This window comes from Macaca mulatta, chromosome 18 (genome assembly GCF_049350105.2).
Source record: "Macaca mulatta isolate MMU2019108-1 chromosome 18, T2T-MMU8v2.0, whole genome shotgun sequence".
Taxonomy (NCBI): domain Eukaryota; kingdom Metazoa; phylum Chordata; class Mammalia; order Primates; family Cercopithecidae; genus Macaca; species Macaca mulatta.
In genome coordinates this window covers 19,741,369-19,768,415 of record NC_133423.1, presented here as the reverse complement: position 1 = coordinate 19,768,415, position 27,047 = coordinate 19,741,369, and positions in this window count along the sequence as shown.

The window sequence follows — 27,047 nt, the reverse complement described above, 5'->3', positions numbered from 1 at the left end:
ACACCGGGTCCTATTGTTGGGAGCGGGGAGGGCGTAGGGTTAGCATTAGGAGATATACCTAATATAAATGAGATAATGGGTGCAGCACACCAACATAGCACATGTATACATAAGTAACAAACCTGCACATTATGCACATGTACCCTAGAATTTAAAGTATTAAAAAAAAAAAGAAGTGAAAGAGAAGGATATATTCTCCATGAGATACAAAATGGAAAACATAGACATTAAATTGACCTTATTTAACAGATCATTTATACCTTTATCATTTATCTAACTTAGCAGTGCTAATAAAGATATCTTGTAATAGAAAAAATAGAAAAAAACCCGAATAAATGAATATTGTTTTTGATTAATGATGCTTATTATATTAATCAGGAGTAAAAAAAATAATTAATTAATTAAATAAAACCTACCTACCCTGAAGCATTTAAGGTATTCCTAAAGATTTAGGGAGAGGAAAATCTGCTAAATTTGGTGCTGCTCCATTAGAGTAATTACCTAGAGAACTGATGTAATAACGCGATGACAGCAGGCCATGCTCAGTATGCTGCACTTTTAGTGCAGTTGGGGAAACTGCAGCTGTAGATTTTGCTCATCTTTCAGCTTAAGAAATCAAAAGTTTTCCTCAGTTGGTAACATTAATGATCAGAGTATTTTGCTACCGAATCTTGAAATTTAATCTACCCATATGGATCTTTTGGAGTTGCTTTTTTGAGTGTTTTAAATCTTAATTCCTGAATGCATCTTCAAACAACAGATGCTACAATATATACAGTACAAATAAAAGTTTTCACCTGCCTCCATGTTTTTAGCAGTTCTGCCTGCATTTATTAATGCCATCTCTATGCTTTCTAGACTTGCATTCCCCGTATCCTTGCTTCTCACACCACTGGACTTGTGGTCAAGCCTAATCCGAACTGACACTCAGACACAAATTTCAAGAAAACACTATATGAAGGAATAGATAAATCTTACATTTTCTTCTAATTTGGTTTCCTAATGACATGCTTTGGTGTGATTTGAGTTCCTTTTATGACACAGTGGAGCTTTTGAGAAGTTTCTTATGTGAAGTTTTCAGGGTCCATATCATTCATTGCCTACTTTATTATTATTATTATTATAAAAGAAGAAATAGGCGTTCTGTAGGATAAGGGAATAATCAGGGAGATAAAAGTGGTCGCAGTAGGGTAAGAAATGCAGTATGGATTTTATTAGAGTTCCTTCAACTCAATCCTTTCACACTTCCTTGTCCCCCAAACTAATCTTAACCATTTTCCACTTTTTTTTCTTTCTTTTTTTTCTTTTTTAAAGACAGAGTCTTCCTTTGTCACCCAGGCTGCACTTCAGTGGCACCATCTTAGCTCACTGCAGCCTCGAACAGCTGAGCTCAAGCAATCTACCCGCCTCAGCCTCCCAAGTAGCTGGGACCACAGGCATGGATCTCCACGCCCATTCAATTAAAAAAAAAAAAAATTTGTTTTAAGAGACGAGGTCTTACTATGTTTCCCAGGCTAGTCTCAAACTCCTGGCATCCAGTGATCCCACCTCTTGGGCTCCAGTGATCCTACCACCTTGGCCTACCAAAGTGCTAGGATTATAGGAGTCAGCCACTGCACCTGGCCCATCACCACTTTTCTTATGGAAGGAAGTGGGGATGTGGCACTTAGCACCCTAGGCATGGACTCATGGCTCCCTCCTGGCCCCCAAGTTCATGTCTCAGGCTCTTCTAGGCATATGGGCAACTTATGTTATCTCAACCTGTCTGTCTGGAGCCGTGGAGAATTCACAGCATCAGCATGGTCTAGCCTTGAGCCCGACACCAAGTGCTTAGCCATACTCCAAGAACTTTCTGGGAAGCTTATTCATTCTGCATTGACACCCAAATACAAAAGTTTTGCTGCCGATTTATCTCGGTTATCATTTTCTTGGTCAGAGACATTTCTAAGGGTTGTTTTGTCATTTCTCCCATCTTTTTATTGCTAACTCAAATGAATACAATATGAAAGGAAAGAACAGCAAAAGCCCTGTTTGAAAGAAATATTCCCTTGCAATGCCTATGTGGCTTTTTAAAATTAGGAATCCTTTTAAAACAGTCTTGTGGCTATCTTCAACCATTTGCATAACTATTTGCCCACTCAACAAACATGACTTCCCGGTAGTTAGTAAAAGAACTCTCTGAGCTCATAAGGATCTCAAATGCAGCTAAAGAAAAAAGGAGATGGAGCTGCCTTCATGGCATTTCTACCCCGGATCCTAAATTTACCATCATTAATCTCCTCCCTTTAAGTTAAGAAGTTCTTTAGGTGCAATCACTCTTTACCTTTCTCATTCTATACTTCCTGTTAACTTGATTCTCTGTGCTCAGAAGCCTCAAAATACCTGGGGAAAAAAAGAGCCAACACTTCCAAATATTCATATGTTTGATGCCACGTGCAGATTAAACAGCCGGGGTGGGGGCCGTTTGAATTTTATCCAGATGCATTTAAATTGTGTACACTCACCCCTAGCCCTTGTTTTTAGGTGCTCAGGGACATAATTCTTTGAAATAAAATAACTCAAAGTTGTAGTCCTTACATACTGTCTTTATTTACTCATCACTTCTTGTTAACAAGATCACATATACATACAATGTGCCAAAAGTAATTTCTGCCCAAATGGGTATATCATTTATAAAATATTCAGTGTAGGCCGGGCACAGTGGCTCATGCCTGTAATCCCAGCACTTTGGAGGGTGAGGCGGGCAGATCACTTGAGGCCAGGAGTTCAAGACCAGCTTTGCCAACACAGCGAAACCCTGTCTCTACTAAAAATACAAAAATTGACCAGGTGTGGTGGTGCATGCCTGTAGTCCCAGCTACTAGGGAAGCTGAGGCAGGAGAATCCCGTGAACCTGGGAGATGGAGGCTGCCGTAAGCCAAGATCGTGTTACTGCACTCCATCCTGGATGAATAGAGCAAGACTCCGTCGCAAAAATAAATAAATAAAATATTCAGCGTAAAAATCATCTTTTGACTGAAAAGCAATTAAAGATGACTAAATAAGCTCTTCGTGCTTTAGAATTTCCCCCAGTATACCCTGTCCTAGTTTCTTGTGTCTGTCGCCCTTGTTAACTTGTGTGTTCTCACATTTACCCCAACAATGCAAGTCTGTTAAGGCAAAGTTTCTTGAGGACCCTGATGTGAGCGGGCGATTCCTTGGGTTTACTTGTCAGCTGTGTCATTCGGTATGGCCCGGCTGATATAGTAGAAAATTGCTGCATTCCATCAAGCCGTTAAACACTGAGGCTTAGAGTTAATCCAGGGCTCACTGAAATTTTTCATATAACCTCTAGGTGCTAATCTTCTTGATAGGAGGTTGCTCCGTGCCCTCCAACATTTGAGACCTGGATGTGTGCACACAACAAGTTTCATCCACAACTCACGGACTCCTGCTGATGATTTTCTTTTCTGCGTTAAGCCTGCTAAATTCTAATGCTATAATTCTGTAGCTGTGTCCCCCAAACTATTATGTAATCAACCCGAATGCCAGCTGTCCAGGGTTTACTAAAGCGGACGTCTTAAAGGAAGCTTCGAGCAAAAAATGGTAGAGAGCACTGATGTCTCAAATGATTAAAACTAGCTTCCTAGTGTTTTTTTCTATTAGTCTGTCTTCATTATTTTTGTCATGGTTTCACTGAAGATGAGAAGCATGAAAAGTGGGATATTCTTTATTTCATGCCTTATGGTTTCACATGAATAAGCTGTTCGACTGAAGGAATGTAATCACAGTGATAAAGGCAACAGTACAAATACAGGAACTTGGTTCTCTAGGCTGGAAAATGAAAGAAAGAAAAAGAAAAACTTATTTGATGATGTCAACCTAAGATTTCTGAAAAGTAACAGACCCTTATAGACCCATTGGTGGCAGGGAAATAAAAACATTCTTGCATATTTCTATTTTTTTTTTCTTTTAAAGTAACAGAAGTAACAGAAAAGATCTGTTTACCTTCTTCCCTTTATGAAATCATGGCAATGACCTTAGGGCAAAAATATTGGAATTCGTTGCTGTAGGACTGCTTGAGATAGCATGATTGATTAGTACACCATCTACCCTCTACCTCTTTTTCAGATCACATCTAACAGCATGCTTCTTACCTTTCTCATGCCTTTTAATTTAGCTCAGTTTTCATGGCTGGCCTTATAGTTGAATGCATTTATTTATTCACTTGATGATTTTAGCTTTCTTTTTCCTAGCCTCTCAACCCAATACACCTTTTTTAATATCATTTAAAACAGAGCAGTTTGGGGTGTAACACAGATAAAACCCTCCATGGGAAACAATGTCTTAATTAAGTAATTATGTCCATGTTGCTACCCAGTGCAGTATCCTTAACCACAGAGTAGGTTCTCACAGGTGAATGCATACATGGTACCTATAAGCTTGGAGAAAGGCTTTGTACATTGCACTGTCCATAAGAAGCCACTTTAAGTGCTCTATTTTATGAATGACTTCCGTACCCATGGGAAATAGACAGTCAACACTAGGGCCTGATGGAAACAGTGGTCCTTCAGCCATGATGAAACCACAAGAATATTTATCTTCTCTAGAGTAGCCACAACTGCAGAGAGTTTACTAAAATTGCCCAGTAATATTTAATATCTACCCAACCCCTTTTTGAAAATGCTCTCTCCTACACCCCTCTTCTTTCTCCATTCCCACTCCCTACTCACCAGCGGCAGCATGGTTTTAACAATATTAACACAGAGCTCATTGCCAAGCTGCTGGGCAGTGAAAACAGGAGAGCAGAGAGCATTCTCACTTCTGGGCCTTACACCACTTATCCTTGTTGTACCAAGTGGTAACTGAGGTTTCATTATCCTGTGGAAGCAATACTAGGACTATGAGGTGTGAAGAGTTGAAATAACACTCCTAGTGTAATCTTTCTGGTGAATCATGAACGACACAGATGTATTGGCTGAGCTGCAATTTTTTATTTTATATATTCAAGATATATAGCATGATGTTTTGAAATACACACGCACCACCAGGAAATTTATTGTTTTAAATAGGAAATTAGGTTGTTTGTTTTGAAGACTATCAAAATAAAGATTTTTTGGAGGAAAGGGAAGTGCATTTGTTGAGTGACTACGTTTCAGGCATGTATTCAAAAAACATCTTCCATACAAGTATTATTATCTTCACTTTATAAATAAAAAATTTGAGATTCATAATGATTAAGTTTCCCAATGTAACATCTCTAAAAAATGAGAGAGATTCAAATACAGCAGTCTCTGTGCAAACCACTTGCTTTTCAAACTCCCCCGGCTGATAATTTCAGAATACAATTTGTTCACAGATTGGAAATTGCCAATGTTAAATATAAAAAAGTGCAATCATGGGGTTTATTTTGCCATTAACAAAAATTAAAACAAAAAGAACAAATCTATAATCCTGCCAACAGAATAAATCAAACTGTTTTCATTTCTCTGTATTTTGTTTCAGGCTTGTTTATGTCCACATTTTGGCTCTGCAACTGAAAAACCATGAGATCTTTGGCAAATTGTTTAATTTCTTGATACCTGAGTTTCCGCATCTGTAAAAATGAAGGTAATTTTAGTGCCTTCCTCACAGTATTGTTGTGAGCATTTAATTAGATAATAAATATAAAGTGCTTGGGATGGTGCCTGGCACATGACAGAAACTTGGTGTTAACATTATTTCTACGTGTGAGCATTGCACAGATTCACAGCCGAGTAGCTACCCACCCTGCCTCAGTTTAATTCTAGGAGTATCTATTTTCCTGTGAGCTCCCTCCAAGTAAGTAGTAGGAAGAAAAGTTTAAGCTTGATCATCATGGAACATTTATGCCTGTTTGGGTTTAAACTGTGTCATGAAAGTAAGTCAGTACCTTTCTGAGAAATACTCTTTGACTTTTAGGTCCTCCCCATTTACACCTCCACCATCCCACTGCTCCCCAAGATGGCGCCTGGCGTATGAGAGCACCATGAGCCCACAGGGCCAGGGCACACTCTGGACTGGAAATCCACAGGACACTTACTGTATGCCTATTGGGCTCCAATGAAGGGAGGCTGACCTGGGCCTCCCTTCAGCAGAGACCAAGTCCGTGGGTCCCGTATTAATTTCCTGTTGCTGCTGTAACAAAGTACCACAAATCTAGTGGCTTAAAATAATGCCTCTGTATGATCTTATGGGAGAAAATGTTCCCTTGCCTTTTCCAGATTCTAGAAGACACATTCCACATTTTTAGACGCCTAGATTCCTTGGCTCATGACCACATCATTCTGACTTCTGGTCCCACGACCAAGTCTCCTTCTGTGACTCTGACACTCCTGCCTCCCCTTACCCCTTTCTAAGGGCCTCTGTGATCACACTGGACCCATAAGGATAATCCAGGACAATCTCCATCCCAAGATACTTCATCACATCTGCAAAGCTCTTTTGTCATCTAAGGTAATATATTCACAGGTTCAAGGGATTAGGAAAAGGACATCTTAGAGAGGTCATTATTCTGCCTACCAATGTCCCTTACTTTGGTGTCTACTGAGCAAGCAGCAGTGCATTTGCGACTTGTTTTGCCTTAGACAGAGACAGGCGACCTTCCCGTATTTTTGACACCATAGTAGCTCTCATCTTCCTGGGTCTCAGTCACAGCTTTTAAGTAGCTCCTCATTGAACTGAACATCCCATAGATTATGTGTCAAGATCTTTTACAACACAAGGCAAACTCCTCATGAAAGTCTCTAGAGTAGAGTTCCCAGAGAAACAGCACCAGTAGATCTATATATGTATATATAACAATTCATGTGTATACACACACACAGATTTATGCATATTTATATGTATATGTCAGATATGTATAGATATATAACAATTCATATGTGTGAGTGTATAAAGAGATTTATCATGCGATTATGGAGGCTAAATCTCATGTTTCATCCACAAGCTTGAGACCCTAGAAAGCCAGTGATACATTTCAATCTGAGACCAAAGACCTGAGAACCAGGAGAGGTGATGAGGTAATCCCAGCTTAAGGGCAGGAGAGGACTGATGTCCAGCTCAAGCAGGCAGGTGGGAAATAAAAGGAGTGAATTCCTCCTTCCTCCACTTTTTCTTCTATTCAGGGCCTCAAACAGATTAGATGATGTCCACCCACTTGGAGGAGACCATCTACAGTACTGAATTCACTGATTCAAATGCTGACCTCATCTGGAAACACCTGCTGACTCATCCAGAAATCATGTCTAATCTGGGCACCATGTGACAAGGTGAAGCAGACACATAAAATGAACCATCACAACTTTCAGCCACGTCCTTACTCTCTCACAGCTCAGACTGCATATTCCCTCACCCTGGACCCATCCCATGCCAATGGGAGCTCATGGTGGCTCCATGGCTCTCAGTCACCAAAGCTTATCCTGCTACCCTGTGTTGCCGCACGTTTGCTGTGCATGGCAGACTTCTCCATTCTCCACCACGCCAAGTTCCAAATAGAGAGCAGGCCATGAAAGCCTCCTGTTTCTGGCGACCTTCCCGTATTTTTGACACCATCTTAGCTCTCACCTTCCTGGGTCTCAGTCACAGCTTTTAAGTAGCTCCTCGTTGAACTGAATATCCCATAGATTATGTGTCAAGCTCTTTTCCAACACAAGGCAAAACAATGGTATCTAATAACACCCACTCCCTGCAATATTTCTGCTCTGAGGGGAGGTAATGACAGGCATATCTCATTGCTGCACTTTCTGGAACTCCTTCTCTGTCTCCATAGGAATGGAAAAAGCAGGGAATTAGTTTCCTTTTTCTGTCCTCCAAGGAATAACATCCTATTCCTTCCCAAAGTGGCATCTGCCTTTCCCTCTATCCTGGAGCCACATGATGGGGTGGGACACAGAGAAAGAAGAGTTACTGGCCCAGGCACAGTGACTCACACCTGTAATCCCAGCACTTTGGGAGGCAAGGCAGGTGGGTCACTTGAAATGAGGAGTTCAAAACCAGTCTGGCCAACATAGTGAAACCTCATCTCTACTAAAAATATAAAAATGTAAATCGCGGCTACTCAGAGGCTGAGGCAGAAGAATTGCTTGAACCCAGGATGCAGAGGTTGCAGTGAGCTGAGATCATGCCACTGCACTCCAGCCTGGGTGACAGAGTGAGACTCTGTCTCAAAAAAAAAAAGAGAAAGAGTTACCAATAATGGAAAATCATAAATAATTGTCTTTGTTACAGGGACCATTTTATTTCCTTTTTGCATTTCTTGCTTTATCATAGTAATTTTTTTGGTTGGCTGAATCATCTTTATAATTATTGTCTGTCACAACTGCATCATATTTCTTCATATGAAAAACATTTTAAGCATTCTAGGAGTATGAGGAATATATAAATTGTGCTTGGAGTTACAATTTTCTCTTTGAGTTTGTTTTCTTAGGGTAAATACCCTTAATTGGAATTATTGTGTTGAGCATAAATGTTTATAATTCTTAAACCATCATTTCAGGTTGATTTCCAAAAAAGTTATTCCCATTTACATAATAGCTGCAAGATAGGCATGTGAACATTTCATAGCATGTTTTATAGGATGTGATGTGATCATTTTTTTAAATTTTGGGGTAATCATGGTAATAAATAAGTGTAACAATTCATATTCTGGACCAAGTAGTATTTCAGCATTTTTCATGTATAGTTAATACATGCATAAAAATACATTAAATTCTCATAGTATGCCTGTGTCATATTTTTACCCCATTTAACATATGAAAAACCTGAAGCAGAGAGATTAAATAATTTTTCCAGGATCACATAACTAGAATCTGAGGTGATTTCATAGATGCCTTAAATGTAACTTCTTTGTGGCTTAGTTGAACATTTTTCCATGTGCATATTAACAAATGATATCTCCTGTTACAAGAATCTTTGGGGATTTCATTGGTTGTTTTTTGTATTTTTTTAATCAAAGAAAAAGTATGAGCTTTTTATGTAATATATGCTAACCTTTTGCCTGTTATTTGTGTGATAGATATTTTCAGTCTATTATTAATAACTTTTTATATGTTTAGTCTACCTGCTATGTTAAAAATATGACTATTCATATAACCTTTTCCCAGTGCTTTTTTTAAAAGAAGGAATATAAGATGAAATCTTGTAGATTGGTTTCTAAAAAAATAGCCTACTGGGACTTCCTAATACTCAAAATTACACATAATATCTAAAAGGACATTTCATCATATATAACATTAATTTATATCACCTGGCATGCAGTGAGCCATATTTCTTTCAGTGGCGAAGCTGTTGCCAGGTTCTAAATTAGGCTCCTTATGAAAGCTGATTAACTCTTTCAGGATAGCAGTGCAGCAGTGAGTACAGACATTGCATTAGCAATGGCAGGGACGTTGTATTCACTACCAGAGCAAGACGTCAGCCAAGGAAAGCAGTGGTGCGTGGTCACTGGATTCCTGCCATCCCAACAGGTTCCCTGCCTCCTGGGCTGAATGCAGGGGATGCTCTTAGTTCAGCTATGACTGGCAGCGTAGCTGGCTAGTCATTTGACTCAACACTGCAGTACATATCTATAAGAGTCAGGGTTCTCCTAAGAAAGAGAGCCAGAACTAGTAACACTGTGTGTGTGTGTGTGTGTGTGTGTGTGTAAAGTCATGTGACACATAATGCAGTATCAGTCAACAACAGACTACAGGTAGGAAGGTAGTCTATAAGACTATAATAAAGCTGAACATTTCCTGTTGCCATGTGACATCGCAGCTATCGCAGGACAATCATTTTATTTTTCTTAGATTTAGTGTCGCCTAAGTGTACAGCACTTATGAAGTCTACAGTAGTGTTCATCAATGTCCTAGGCCTTCGCTTTCACTTACCGCTCCCTCACTCACTTACCCAGAGCAACTTCCAGTCCTGCAATCTTCATTCATAAGTGCCCCAGATGGCTGTACCACTTTTTAAAAATCATTTGTATTGTGTTTGCACTGTGCCCTTTCTATGTTTAGATATGGTTAGATACACAAATACTTCCTGTTGTGTTCAATTGCCTACAGTATTCAGAACAGTAACAGTCTGTATGGGTTTATAGCCTAGGATCAACAAGCTCTATCATATAGCCTAGATATATAACAGGGTACACCATCTAGGTTTGTGTAAGTACACACTATGACGTTCTTGCAACTATGAAATCACCTAACAATGCATTTTCAGAATGTATCCCATCACTAAGTGACACAATTGTGTGTATATAAAGAGAGAGCAAGATTTATTATGAGAAATTGGCTAACACAATTATGGAAGCTGAGAAGTCCCATGATTGGCCACTTGCAAGCTGTAGACCCAGGAAAGCTGGTGGCATAATTCAGTTCAAGTCAGAAGGCTTGAGAGCCAAGGAAGCCAGGAGTGTAAACCCCATTCCAAAATCACAGATGAGATGAGATGTCCCAACTCACACAGTGAGGTAGGAAAGAAAGGAGAATACCTCCTTCCCTTCCTTTCTTTCTATTCAAACTCTCAATAGTCTGGATGATGGCACACCACCTAGGGAAGGGAGATCTTCTTTACGGATTCAAATGCTAAACTCATCCAAAAACACCTTCACGGACATACTCAGAAATAATGTTTAATTTGGGAACCCCAGGGCCAACCAACCTGACTCATGAAATTAGCCATCACAATGCCCAAGAACTCAGTGCAGATTAGAAACTTGACAAGATCCTGATCTGTTCTTGGCAGGATGATAAAATGTGTAAACTTTGCTTATTCTATTGCAAAGCTTCTCTCACTGTTAACTTTCCCTTTCCTGCACCATCAATTTCTCCACCTCTGCTATCAAATCCCAGCTACATTGACACTCCTACCTAACTCATCAAATTCAGTCTCCAGAATTGATTCTTGCATCATTTATTCAATCAAAATATTTATTAAGCACCTGTTATGTGCTAACAGTTGAGTTGACAATAGTGATCAAGACACAGTTCCTCCTCTGAAGCTGCTTACAATTCACACCTTGGTATAAATCCTATCTATATTCTGTCTTCCCAAGAGTATTGCAAATTTAGTTCATCTTGTAAATTAGATTTCAGTGAGGACTAAACTCTGATCTTTTTTCTTTTCTTGACAAATTCCTAGCGAAGGGGCCTGGACAGTTACACCCTACAAACCATGAGGTCTCATCAGACGGGTTTCATGTAACACTCTATAATGTGGCTCACTTTCCAACCTGACCCCGGCATAACATCACACAACAAAGAAGGAAATCAGAATATTTAAACTCCAAACATGTTTCTCTGCCCTATCTTGAAACAGCCCTGCAACGCTGTCTCTTGTGGGAGAAAATCTACATTATGTAGAGCATCCCCTTTCCCTCTTCCAGGGCTTTTTCCTGATCCAGGGGAGAATCAACTAAGAGTCTGACCCCTTTTTAAGTCTGATAAGAAACATGTACAATCTATTCTCTGCAGCCTGCCACCTAAAGGCTTCATCTGCATAAGAAGAACCTTGGTCTCCACAATCCCTTATCTTAACCCAGACATTTCCTTTCTATTGATTCCAGGTCTTTAGATAAACTCTTTCATCCAACTGCCAATCAGGAAATCTTTGAATCTGCCTATAATCTGGAAGTCCCCCTCTACCACCTTCCGGACCAAACCAATGTACCTCTTACATGTATTGATTGATGTCTTATGTTCTCCTAAAAAGAATAAAACCTAGTGTGGCCTGACCACCTTGGACACATGTTGGGATCTCCTGAGGGCTGTGTCAATGGCCCTGGTCACTTGTATTTGGCTCAGAATAAATATCTTCAAATATTTTACAGAACTCAACTTTTTTCATCAACATCAGGTATCATTAATTAGAAGCTGGTAATAGTTTAAGAGTTAAAATCCTTCTTGATGCCCTCTCCAATCTCTCTTTTCCTCCTTCCTTCTCTCTCTCTCTTGCCCCTTCTCTTATTCTCTCTCATCTTATACATCCCTAGACACATTCTCAATATAGGCTTTCATAACTCCAATGTTTTCTAATTTGCTATCAAGGAAAAAGTGAATTGAGTGTCAAATTCACCATACTACTTATCCAATGAAGAAATCAATAATAAAATGTTTTCCGATGTAAAGTTTGTGTCGCATAAAGATGAGAAATGGCTAGATGAAAATAGACAGAGCAACATTGTGGGAAATATATTATGAAAGTGTACACACACAGTGAATAACTTATGATGGCTACAGACTATTCTAACCTTTATCTTCAGAAGGGAGCAATTACTCACAGCCATGTGGTGCGTATGAATTATCATTACTCACTTGTGAAAGTAAATGTGTAAATGTCACTGTAGGCACTAATAGTCATGCGATATTGCTCTACTTTTAATAGAATATCCGTGCTGTACAGTTGGTACATTTGTATGCATTAAAGAATGTTTTATTACAAAGGAAAGGGTAAAGAAAGAAAAAAAAATTTTTAATTAAAGAAGAAGGTAGGGAACGACAAAAATAGTAGTAGAGAAATGGTGATACTCTGTTGAGTGAATACTAGGTGTTTTTAAGTGAATTATCTCATTTAATACTGGTTTTTAAATGCATGAAATAGCTTCTTTGTTAGAAACTGTTCTCCAGAAAAAAGAAACAGAACCAATCAAATGTATGTGTGCATGCGTGTGCGTGTGTGTGTATGTTTGTGTGTGTGTGTATATGTGTACATATAGAGAGAGATAGAAACAGAAAGACAGAGGGAGATTTATTTTAAGGAACTGGCTCATGCAATTGTGAAGACTGCAACTGTGAAATCTTAAGGGCAGGCCAGCAGGCTAGAAATTACAGTAAGAGTTGATGTTGGAGTCTCAAGTCTGAAGGCTATAAAATCAGGCAGAATTTCTATGTTGCAGTGTGGAGGCAAAATTCCTTTCTTTTCTGGGAATCTTGATCTTTTCTCTTATGGCCTTTAACAGATTGGATGAGGCCCGCCCACATTATGAAGGATAATTTACTTAACTCCACATCCACTGTTCAGAGAAACATCTACACTGGTATTTGTCTAAACAACTGAACACCAAAGCCTAGCCAAGCTGACACATAAAATTAACCATCACATCTTCATTTTCAGAAATAGGACAATCAAGGTACAGAGATGCTAACACCACATCCTGGGGCACACAGGAATCGTGGTACATAGGGAAGGAGCAGTGTACAAGCTTTGGAAAATGTCTACCTATGCATCCCAGCTGTGCCACTTAACCCGGTGTGGAAACCTGGGGAATTAACATGTCTGTGCCTTAGTTCTCTCGCCTGTAAAAGGAAATATTGGGCATACTTTTCATGGTTGTTCCAAGGACTCAAGGAGATAAGGTTTTTGGAATACTGGGCATGGACTATAAACAGGTCCCCTAGTAATCCTGTGCTTCTTTATCATCCCTCCCAGGGAAGAACCAGATTCAAGTTCAAGGTTGGCTAACTTCAAGCTAATCTGCTAATTAATAAAACACACGTCCCAATGACAAGAATATGAAACACTAATTTGTTTCACATTGAAGTGGTACATGCTGTGTGTTTATGCCATTACTAGAGCAAACACTGGAATATCATTTGATATGTATCTGAAGCCTTCTATCAGGCTCCAAGATAACAAAGAGGCAGTTTTTTTTTTCTTTCTTTCTTTTTTTTCCCCAGAAAAATGAGTAAAACAAGGTTATTACCCTCAGAGCAGTTTATAATCCAGTCTGGAAGGCAAAACATGTGCGTGCATCACACAAAGTCTGGAAATAAGCAGCTCAAGGGGCACATGGGAGCCCTGTCATTAGAGCCCATGTCACAGCCAAGTATCCCCTCATAAGGACTGACACAAATATCAAAGAATAACAGATTCATCATGACTTCCAATAGTTTGATGGAGACATAGTCTTTGTAGGTATGTAAGAGCCATCTCTGTGAGTAGTAGGTAAGGTAAATACAATGTACAAAGCATGTCAAACTGTTAAGTCATCATATACGTCATGATACAATACCAATAACCCAAGGAAATTGCAGTGGCTAATGGCCAACATGCTGCAGGGTCAGAGCCCACTGTTTTACTTCGTGCTGTTAAATAACAAACATTAACCTACCAGTCATAATCTGTTCTATTGGAATTCTGATTTGATAAAGCATAGTTTCGGGTATAGATATAGCAGGGTGCAAAAGTATGTAACAGCAATATGCAATCTATGTTTGTTATTCTTTAGTTTTAAAACATAGGGCACAGTGGCTCATGGCTGTAATCCCATCATTTTGGGAGGCTGAGATGGTCAAATAACTTGAGCCCAGGAGTTCGAGACCAGCCTGGTGACATGATGAAGCCCCATCTCTACATAAAAGAAAAGAAAAGAAAAGAAAAAATTAGCCAGGTGGGGTGGCGTGGCGTGTGCCTATACTCCCAGCTACCTGGGAGACTCAGGTAGTAGGATAACTTGAGCCTGAGAGGACAAGGCTGCAATAAACTTTGTTCGTGCCACCGCACTCCAGCCTGTCTGGGTGAGAGAGTGAGACCCTGTCTCAAAATAAATATAAATAAATAAATAGATGTAAACAGGAGAGCCTTTCTGTTTTATGTTTTGATCCACTACATGAACTGGAGAAGAAAAAAATAAATAAAAGCAATTAGCTACAAAATATGAAGCTTTTTTGTTTGTTTGAATGCCTTCAAAAGGAGAAATTCTTACTTTTTTCTGCATTGCAAACATCTTCCTACATATTGGAGGTGAGCAACACATTAATTAATAATCACAATTCTCTGGTGTTTATATGCAAAGTACAATTTAATTCATCAAATGTTCTTTTCTTCTTGAACCTAAAATTGTAATTTATTGCCGTTTCGGTACAACAAGTCTTCAGTTCTCTTCTCTCACCTACACCTGACCATCCACTAGCTCTCTAGTGAACTCCTCGTGTTTTAAGACATCATTCAATTATGTCCTCCTCTACAAAGCCTCTCCTGTGACCTGTCCCTGTACCTAACCAAAAAGTAGCACTGATTTCTCCCTGGCGGGTAACCCTTGTGTATTGTATGTTGTGTACAGACTTTTAACAGAGTATCTGGAACACTTTATAGCCCTATTTTGTTACACAGCTGCTTCCTATCAAATGACATATATATTTCTTGGGACCAGGGACTGTATTTTATTCATTTTCTATTTCTAATACCTACAGCATACTTTGAATATATTAATTAATAATGTTTGATGAATAAATGAATGGTAGGGAATATCACAGTTGCTTCCAAAAGCGTTTTGACTACATCCAGCAAGTAATTCATACACTAGAAAATTCATCATGACGAATGCGGATCTTGGAGTCAGAACATTCGAGACAGAAGGAACTTCAAGAACCACCCAATACCTCATTTTACAGGTAAGGAAACCCTGGCCCATAAAGGTAACTTTTTTAAGGTGACATAGATTGTAGGTGCCAGTACTAGTACTGGCACCTCTGAACAATTTGTCAGATGTTCTTAACCCCCACCATACTGTCTCTCTTGAAGCAAACAAAGCAAGATGCATTTCCTTTAAAGGATGTCAAATATTGATATGCCTATTAATTCACAATAGCTTTCTCTCACTCATAGTTGAAGAACTTATTACTATAGCATTAATTCTGCTTTTCCTAAAAGTTGGCACCTTTCTTAAAGGGTCTCCTTGTGACATAACTTCTTAAAGAGATACTCAGATTTTAGGATTCTTGCTTTTTTTACACGAAGATTTAGTAGATACATGAAACACATAGTTATTTCTGGGTAATATATAAAAGACATGCAAAATATTGCATTTTACCAATGTAGTGCTTTATTTAAACAACTGCACATAGCCTGCTGTGCTCACATTGTATTGTAAACTTAAGGGCATCTTCTGTTACTTTCTATTGAATTGGCCCCAATCATGAAAATAACAATTTCAATGAAGTAAACTGCATTAAGTAGAGATTTTTTCCAATTTTTTTAAAATTGAGCCTTTTATAATTTAATGGCTAAAATCATCATCTATAGGTCTCGTAATTCAACTCAGGACTTTGATTTATATGTTCCTGGTTCACTGAAGCAAATACAGTTAAGAGAGCTCAAGAATAGAAATGCTAGAATGTCAATGGGAGCATTCTTTCTTTCACGTGTTTAAGACATATTTTAAAATCTGATTTGCCAATTTCAAAAGAGAACACTTTACTGTTTTTTAATATTTACATTGTTTTAAGTTTAAAAGTTTGTATCGAGTCAGCTTAAAACTGACAAAGAATGATTGGTCTCCAAATGACAAATTAAAACGTAGGTTTGGAGTTGTTAAGATGTCAGTCATTCTGACTGACAAATTTCACTGCTGAATTAAGTTTTAAATTCTCTATAAATCTGACTGCCAGTTGGAATGGTTGCTGTAGTCTCCAATTATCTGTAAAAATGCTGTTTTGAGTAGAGAATCAAAAATGTTATGTGGTTGGGGAAGATTATGGTAACCCCTCTGATTTTATTCTAGGCCATTGTCTGGGTGTCCTTTCATAAGGACAAGTGACCAGCCTTTCACTGATCTCAAAAGATTATTTTCATTGTGAACATCAGCATGCTAAGAAAGTACAGGGCATAAAATTGTCCTGTACAGCACAGAAGGCAACACAAGAAAGGAACCATAGAAACTATCAAATACCACTTACACGTATTACAAGGAAAAGGAAGCCAACAGATTGCTAGTTAGTGCCAGAAAAGGGCCCAAACCCAGGCCTTCCAATTCTTTCCCCCATATCGTCTTTTTCACATTCACATCCTCATATGATGATTCTTTCTTTAAAAGGTCTTAGGTGCATCCTTTCTTTAATAATTTAGTACCATATCTTTTAAAGTGAATGAAATACTCATATTATTTATCCAAACATAATTCAGAGATGTGATTCCACACCATGTTTTGTGAAAAATTTTTGTTGAAACAATATCAGTCCTGGAAAGCAAAGTAAGAAAAGATTTTACTGTTTCAACAAATTTGATGAAATATATTTGGTTGTCTCCTAGCAGCAAGGGACACGGTTTGACCTCTGGAGCATCTAGAGTGCAGGGTGGTGACCATAAAATAAATTCATCTCAATAATCTAAAAATTAATGTGCTTATTTACAGAGCAACTTGGAGGTGGCCTGTAAGTAGAAACAAGAGTAGGAAAAGCAAAAAAGTCACCATCTCTGTCACTTGTATTTTATTGAAACTTTAAGAAAAATAAAAATTCTCAGGAGAATGTAGAACTATGTTTATATATATGTAAAGTTAATTTAAAATCATTTTCCTGAGGAAAAGAGCAATCCAAGTAGATGCATTGCATGGATAACTTACAGAATATACACAACTGGATGAAAAAAAATATGAAGAGATTGTCAATCTCACTAGCAATCAGGCAAAAGTAAAATAAAACAAGATATAATTTGTTACCCACCCTGCTGCAAAAATTATAAAGATTGACAATAATGACCATTAAACATTTTATGAGAAATCAGGCACTAACATTTGAAAAGGGTGAACATTTGAACAGACAGCACTTTCTGGAGAACATTTCAGTATTATTAATTCAAATTTTAAAATGTGCATACCCTCTGACCAAGTGTATTATTCGGTTTTCACATTGCTATAAAGAACTTCCCTGAGACTGGGTAATTTATAAAGGAAAGAGGTTTAATTGACTCACAGTTCTGCATGCCTGGGGAGGCCTCAGGAATCTTACCATCCTGGTGGAAGAAGAAGCAGGTACCTTCTTCACAAGGCAGGAGGAGAGATAAGAAAGAAGGAGGAACTTCCAAATACTCATAAAACTATCAGCTCTCGTAAGAACTCACTCATTATCATGAGAACAGCACGGGGGAAACAGCCCCCATGATCCAATAACCTCTGTCCCTTGACATGTGGGGATTACAGGTCCCTCCCTTGACACGTGGGAATTGCAATTCAACATGACATTTGGGTGAGGACACAGAGCCAAACCATATCTCCAAGCAATTACATTTCTAGTACTCTTCGCTTCAGAAATATTCACATATGTACGAAGATTTGTCTTTAAGAATGGTTACTGTAGCACTGTTAAAGGAAAACTTTACAAATATTGTAAATATTTTCCAACAGGGAATTCTTTAGTTTGTTACATTAGTGCCATCTTTTGGGAGGACATCTGTCCAGTATTTAATATTAAATGTGAATCATTTTGACACAGAGGTTCCACTTTTAGGTATTTATCCACAGGAAACAAACAAGTTCACAATGATATTAATTGAAGCATTTTTGATGATAGTAAAAAAAATACAAATAACTCTTAACATCCATCAAGGAGAGACTGGTTGGATAAGTTCTATGAAATAAAATACTCTGAGTACTAGTCAATCATTAAATTAAATTAAATAGATCTATAGTATTGTTATGGGAAAAAGTAGAAAAATATATATGATAAATCTTACTCTACAAAAAAGCCAGACTACTTTATTACAAACTGCATGTAAATGGAATACTGGAGAGGGATCAATCCAATAGCAAGCCCCAATTTGGATTGCTATTGCTTCTTTGCCACTGCTTCTTAGCTGACATAGTAAATCACTATTAAAAAGTGATACTGCCCATTCAGATGCAGCCCTACCCATTGTTGTAATAATGTTCTTGCTAATCAATATTTCTTTACCTCCCTTTGGGGCTCTTGGAGGTATTTTCTGCTGAGAAAACTCAGTCCTTCTCAGAGGTTCTAATGACATTGAAATAACACAGCATACCAATGGGATTGTGCTGGTACATCCTTTATCAGGCCATAAAAGTTCCTATTATAGGATTACTCAAGGCAATGGGTGTAACTGTGTATCTGTGTTACTAAGAGAGGTGCTCAAATAGACTGATTCCTAAATGCAGCAGAACTACTGTTTTGTACATTATATTTTACATAGCTGATCTTTCCCCAGTTCCACTAAACTGCTCTAGTGGGAGCTCCCGATCACAGTTCATCCCCCTCTCTGCTCACAGAAGAATGGGTGAGACCCAGGCTGGCCAATCACAGGGCCTAATCCTCCCAGCCAGGTTTATTTTTCAAATAAGGGCAAATAGGCTGAACAACAACAAAAGACACTCTCATACCTGCAATCCCAAAACCTTGGGAGGCCGAGGTGGGTGGATCACCTGAGGTCGGGAGTTTGAGACCAGCCTGACCAACATGGAGAAACCCCTCTCTACTAAAAATACAAAATTAGCCAGGTGTGGTGGTACTGCCTGTAATCCCAGCTACTCGGGAGACTGAGGCGGGAGAATTGCTTGAGCCCAGGAGGCAGAGATTGCGGTGAGCCAAATCACACCACTGCACTCCAGCCTGGGCAACAAGAGTGAAACTCCGTATCAAAAAAGAAAAAAAAAAAGAAAAAAAAAAGACACTCTCTGTCACTTTTGTTTTTGTTTTTGCTTTTGTTCTCTGGCTGAAGCAGTCAGGAAACACTATCATTCTTCCAAGTACCTTTCCTTTGTGCAAAGAAAAGTGCTCTTTAAAAACTCTACTCCAGCATGGACCCACGACCAATAACGAAAAGGTAACATTTGTCATGAGGGAGAAGAAAATTAAAACCATAATGCAATACCATTACACACACAGAAGAATTGCTAAAATGAAAATTTAAAAATATATATTTAATGTGGTTGAGAATGTTAAGTAACCAGAATACTCATACACAATGGTGGAAATAAGATTGATTCAATTACCTTGGAAAACTGTTTGGCATTGTCTACCAAAGCTAATCAGTTGCACATCTTCTGAACTAAAAATATATACTAAACCAAAATGTGTATCTTTCCAAAACATACTCTATTAATATTCACAGAAACATTATCACAATAACCCCAAATTGGAAACTATCCAAATGTCTATTTGCTAAGTGTGCAACATATGGTGTTCAAACCAAAGACTAGCAATGGCAGTGGCTCACACCTGTAATCCCAGTGTTTTGGGAGGTTGATGTGGGAGGATCACTTGAGGCCAGGAGTTCAAGACCAGTTTGGGCAATATAGTAAGACTCTATTTCTACAAAAAACTTTCAAAAATTAGCCAGGCATGGTGATACACACCTGCAGTCCCAGCTACTCAGGAGGCTGAAATGGGAGGATACTGGAGCCCAGGAGTTCAAGGCTGCAATGAGCTGTGATCATACCACAGCACTCCAGCTTGGGCGACAGAATGAGATCCTATCCAAAGAAGTAAATAAATAAATAAAATAAAAATAAAATAAAATAAAATATGTGATTAAGCTACAGATTTTACACATAAGTAATTTTGATGATAATAAATAAGCAAAAGTAAAAGGTTAAGTGTTTGCTTTATTTTATGGTCTGCTCATGTAAAGATAGTTATCTAGCAGACAGAGCCACTGTAAGAAAATCCAGAACTGCATTAATAAATAATAATAATGCACTGTAGGGGAAAAAATATAAAAATCATCCCCTTTCTTCCATCGCTTTCCATTTATTTTCCTCTTTTGGCTGTGTATGTATGTGTGTATATATGTGTGTGTACGTGTGTGTGTGTCTATGTGTATATATGTATTTGTGTGTATGTGTATATATACATGCATGTATCTGTGTACATGCATGTGTGTATATGTGTATACATAAGTGTATATATGTATATGTATATATGTGTGTATATACGTGTATATATACACACACACAGACACACACACACACACACATATATATATATATCACAGCCTAAAAATTTTAAGAACTGTTTTATCAATTAGTCAACGGTATCATGAATCGATTGGCAGACACGGAGTTTTCCTGTGTCTAAGGGAAATAGTGCATATGAAATAATCAGACTACTTCTTGGCAAATATGTTAAACATTAGTTTCTCTTGTCTTTCCTATGCTAAGATAGGGCTGTAGTGGTGATTCTTAGATGGCTAGGTTGGAAAGTTATATTGTTATCTAACCAGTTTTATCTGATGCACCAGAATATGCACTCAGCAAGTTGTTTATACTTGTCTCTGGAGGTTCTGTCTCACTTTGTTATTTTACAACTTTGTCCCACCCATAGACTTCCATTAACATATAGGAAATACTTCGCTTTGTGTGATGCTTGCACTACCAAACAACAGTTCCCTGGCTGTGAGCAGGGAACCGATTAGAGAAATGGCTTTGTACAATCTGTATGTTCCACTTCATGACTTGATTCGCAATAAAGCAACCCATTTTATCTTAGACTTCATGATGATAATAACCATCTTTATTTTACAATAAGAAGTGAATATGGCATTAATTATTGTTACTTAGTCATTTTAGAGTACTATAAATGTTTCAATAAAAAATTGCTATGCTAATCAAAATATTTCCTGTTTCATTAGAACTATGAACTCTTCCTCATGACTGCAAAATGAGCAATAAAGTTTGATAGCATGGCACAGTCAAGATTGCCTCTTGGATAAGGGTGATTTTCCTCAAAATGTGTTATATGAATGTATTAAATATTTGATGCTTAATAAAAGCAAAATAACATCTCTTTCCACTAAGCTGCCTGAAATACCAATTACATAAGAAAGATTTGCTAAGCTAATGATTTTCTAAGTAGCCACAAACACTGCCTTAATTCCTGATGTGTTCTTCTTTGTTCCTTAGAATGCATATGAGTTGTTTTCAATACGTGGTGGCTTCACTTTTGCATAGCAAGGATTTACTTAAAAAGCCTTTTAACTCTGCCTTGGATTTCATACTGATACATCCAACAATGCATTATCAGGCAACATTGCCTCAGACATGAAAGCACTGACATAAAACCTCCAGCCTCTCTTTTCTAATTATGTGATCTCTGAGCTGGTTTGTCTTAAATTTATTTTATGATAAAACAATGTTTTGTAAAGGATATAGCCTCTGACATATTGCTGACTACAAACATCACCTGGCGTGTTCCCATAATGACTCACTTCTCCCCTTGTTTGCATCTTTGTGTCATTCCCTCCCTCAGTGATTCTAGGATTGGCTATGTGACTTTCTTTGGCCCATGACACATTAGCAAATGCAATACAAATAGAGGCTGAATAAAGGCTTGTCCATTAGGACTTGCTCTCCTAAAACCCAACTGCTGTGTGGAGAGAACCGAGGTGCCCTGGCTCATAGCCCCAAGTTCCTTTCAGACATGTGAGTGAGGGTGTTCAGACAAGTCAGCTGCAGCCTACTTGCTAAATGTGCAATAAGTTCAGCCAACACTACATGGAACAGAGATGGGCCATCCTAGGAGAGCCTTGCACAAATTGCTGACCTGCAGAATTAGGAGCAAATATAGTTGTTTTAAGTTGCTTCTAATAGTTATCTTCCACTCTGTCATTCCCTATTTTTGTGAGCCAACATAGAGGTATGGTACTGATGATCAAGGTTTAATTATATGGAAGAAGATAACATGGAAAATTTCAGGACAGAAACAAGGGGTATTTTTATCTGTACAGGAGAGGTTAAATAATGGGTGACATACATCTCACTGGGGCCACTGTGGCTAAATCATGACCACTATTCTAATATAAACAGTGGACACTTTGTTGATATTTCAGCCACTGAAATTACAACTCAGTAGGGTTAATGCCAAACTGTTTTAATTAAGTTTCTACCGGCTGAACTAGTGCTCAAAATAGAAATTTGGTTTGGAATTACAAAGTTGTTTTTCTTTCATACCTAGCGTATAGGGCAATATTTGTACAACTAAGTGTGCTTATAAATGCCTAATTTATAGGAATAAAAAAAGTTACTGGAAGACACATAATTCTTTGTACTCCCCTATCACATCAGCGTACTGTTGAGCAATTATTGACAACACTGACTGATCTTGACAGTACTCTGTCTTCTGTCTTTATTAATCCACACATTTAGCAATTATTTACTGAGTGTTTACTATATGCCTAAGATTGAGTTAGGTATTTATACACCAGATAAGCAAGGTCCCTGTTCTCATGGAATTTCCATTCTAAAGGGAAAAAAACAGACAATAATTCCAAAGTACTTTTAAAAAATTAGATAATTAAACATTATGATAAATACTCTCAAGAGATGAAACAAAGTGATGTCTAAGAGAAAAAGTACTTGGACAGAGAGAAGGCTTCTTTAGATAGGGTTGTGTCAACAAAAACCTCTCTGAGGACAGGATATTTAAGACCTGAAGAATGAAGGAGTCATCTAGGTGTAGCTATCACAGATCTCTACAAATCTAAAATATTCTGAAGCTCAATAAGATACAGAAGAAGGTTGAAAATGAATCTGAGGAAATCTGTAAAATTATCCAAGAGCTGAAACATGACATAGTCATTTTAAGAAAGAATCAAACTGAACTTTTAGAAATGAAAAATTTTACTACAGGAATTTTATAATGCAATTAGAAGCATTAACAAGAGAATAGACAAAGCTGAGGAAAGAATCTCAGACCTCAAAGATCACTACTTGCAATCAACACGGGCAGAAATCAAAAAGCAAAAGAATTTTAGAGAATGTACAAAACCTCTGAAAACTATGGGTTTATGTAAAGAGACTAAACCTATGACTCATTTGCATTCCTGAAAGAGCTGGAGAGAGAGTAAGCAACTTAGAAAACATATTTGAGGATATCACCCATGAAAATTTTCTCAACCTAGCTAGAGAAGTCAACATGAAGTTCAGGAAATTCTGAGAACCCCTATGAGATACGATACAAGATCACCATCCCTAAGACACACAATAATCAGATTCTCCAAGGTCAATATGTAAAAAATAAATAAATAAATAAATAAATAAAGGCAGCTAGAGAGAAGGACAGGTCACTGTAAAGGGAACCCCATCAGGCTAACAGTGGACCTTTCAGCAGAATCCTTATAAGCCAGAAGAGAGTGGGGGCCTATATTCAGCATCTTAAAGAAAAGAAATTTCAACCAAGAATTTTGTATTCACAAACAAAGCTTCATGAACACAGGAGAAATAAAATCCTTTTCAGACAAGAAAATGCTAAGGAAATTTGTTATGACCAGACCTGCATTACAAGAGGTCCTTGAGGTAGTGCTAAGCATGGAAAGACAAGGCCAATATCTGCCACCTCAAAAACACACTTAAGCACTTAGCCCAGTGAAACTATAAAGCAACCACACAATCAAGTCTATGTAACAACCAGCTAACAATATGATAACAGTATCAAATCCTCATAAATTAATATTGACCTTGAATAGAAATGGGCTAAATGACCCACTTAAAAGGCACAAAGTAGCAAATTGGATAAAAAAAGCTAGACCTAACTGCATGCTGTCTTCAACAGACACATCTCACATGAAATAACACCCACAGACTCAAAGTAAACAGATAAAGATTTATCAAGAAATTGGAAAACAAAAATGAGCAGTGACTATTATTATTTCAGACAAAACAGATTTTAAACCAACAATGATCAAAAAAAGCAAATAAAAGCATTACATAATGATAAAGATTCAATTCAACCAGAAGACTTAACTATCCTAAATACATATGCACTCAACATTGGAGCACACAAATACATAAAACAAGTTCTTAGAGACCTATGAAGGGACTTAGAGAACCACACAATAATAGTGGGAGACTTCAAGACCCACTAACAGTATTAGACAAATTATCAAGGCAGAAAACTAATAAAGATATTCAGGACATAAGCTTGACTTTTGACCAAATGGACCTAACAGACATCTACAGAACACTCCACCCAACAACAGAATATATATTCTTCTCATCTGCATACAGCATATACTCTAAGATTAACCACATACTTAGCAATAAAGCAATTCTCAACAAATTTAAAAAATCATACCAACCACACTCTCAGACCACATTACAATAAAAATAGAAGTCAATACCAAGAAGATCTCTTAAAACCATACAATTATCTGGAAATTAAACAAGCTACTCCTGAATCACATTGGGGTAAAGAATACATTTAAGTCAGAAATCAAGAAATTCTTTAAAACTAATGAAAACAAAAATACAACATACTAGAATCTCTAGGGTACAGTTAAAGCAGTGATAAGAAGAAGGTTTACAGTGCTAAACACCTACGTGAAGAAGTTAGAAAGATCTCAAATTAACAAGCTAACATCACATCTAGAAGAACTAGAAAAACAAGAGCAAACCAAGAGCTAGCAGAAGAAAATAAATAACAAAAATCCGAGCTGAACTGAATGAAACTGAGACATAAAAATCTATACAAAGGATTAGCAAAACTAAATGTAGCTTTTCAAAAGAATAAACAACAATGATAGCTAGCTAATTAGTAAATGAAAAAGCGAGAAGATCTAAATAAACACAATCAGAAATGACAAAGCATTACCACCTACCCCACAGAAATGTTAAAATACCCCAGAGACTATTATGAATACCTCTATACACACAAACTAGAAAACCAAGAAGAAATGGTTAAATTCCTGGAAGAAATACAACCTCCCATATTGAACCAGGAAGAAATTGAAATCCTGAATAGACCAATAAAGAGTTCCAAAATTGAATCAGTAATAAAAAAATTTCCTAACCATAAAAAGCCCTGGACCAGATGGATTCACAGCTGAATTCTACCAGAGGTACAAAGAAGAGCTGGTTCCAATCCTACTGAAATTATTCCAAAAAATTGAGGAGGCGGGACTCCTCCTAAGACATTCTATGAGGCCAGAATCTTTCTGATACCAAAACCTGGCAGAGACACAAGAAAAAAAAGAAAACTTCTGGCCAATATTCCTGATGAACTTAGACTCCAAAATCCTCAGCAAAATACTAGTAAACCAAATCCAGCAGCACAACAAAAAAAGCCCATCTACCACGATGATGTGGTTTGGCTGTGTCCATACCCAAGTCTCATCTTGAACTGTAGCTCCTATAATTCCCACGTGTTGTGGGGGGGACCCTGTGGGGGACAATTGAATCATGGTGGAGGGGTAGTTCTTTCCTGTGCTGTACTCAGGATAGTGAATGAGTCTCATGAGATCTGATGGCTTTTATAAAGGGGAGTACCCCTGCACATACTCTCTCTTGCCTGCCACCATGTAAGATGTGACTGCTCCTCATTCTCCTGCTGCCATGTAAGAAATGACCTTGCTCCTCATTTGCCTTCCACCATGATTGTGAGGACTCCCAAGTCATGTGGAACTGTGAGTCAATTATTAATTATTTACAACATTTCCTTTATCAATTACCCAGTCTCAGGTATGTCTTTATTAGCAGGGTGAGAACAGACTAATCCAGTAAATTGGCACTGGTAGAATGGGGTCCCGCTGTAAAGATACCCAAAAATGTGGAAGTGACTTTGAAACTGGGTAACAGGCAGATGTTGGAACAGTTTGGAGGGCTCAGAAGAAGATAGCAAAATGTGGGAAAGTTTGGAACTTCCTACAGACTTGGAAGGCTCAGAAGACAAGAAGATGTGGGAAAGTTTGGAACTTCCTAGAGACTTGTTGAATGGCTTTGACCAAAATGCTGATAGTGATATAGACAATAAAGTCCAGGCTGACGTGTTCTCAGATGGAGATGAGGAATGTGCTGAAACAAAGGTGACTCTTGCTGTGATTTGGCAGAGACTGGTGGCGTTCTTCCCATGCACTAGAGATATGTGGAACTTTGAACTTAACAGGGATGATTTGGGGTATCTGGTAGAAGAAATTTCTAAGCAGCAAAGCATTCAAGAGGAAGCACAGCATAAAGTTTGGAAAATTTGAAGGCTGATGATGCAATAGAAAAGAAAAACCCATTTTCTGGGAAGGAATTCAAGCCAGCTGCAGAAGTTTGCATAAGTAATGAGGAGTCTAATGTTAATCACCAAAACAATAGGAAAAAATGTCTCCAGGGCATGTCAGAGGCCTTCATGGCAACGCTTCCCATCACAGGACCTGATACCTAAGGGGAAAAAAATGGTTTCCTAGGCCAGCTCTAGGGCCCCCCTGCTGTGTGCAGCCTAGAGACTTGGTGCCCTACATCACAGCTGCTCCAGCCATGGCTAAAAGGGGCCAACGTACAGATCAGGTCATGGTTTCAGAGGGTGCAAGACCCAAGCCTTGGCAGCTTCCATATAATATTGAGCCTACAGGCACACAGA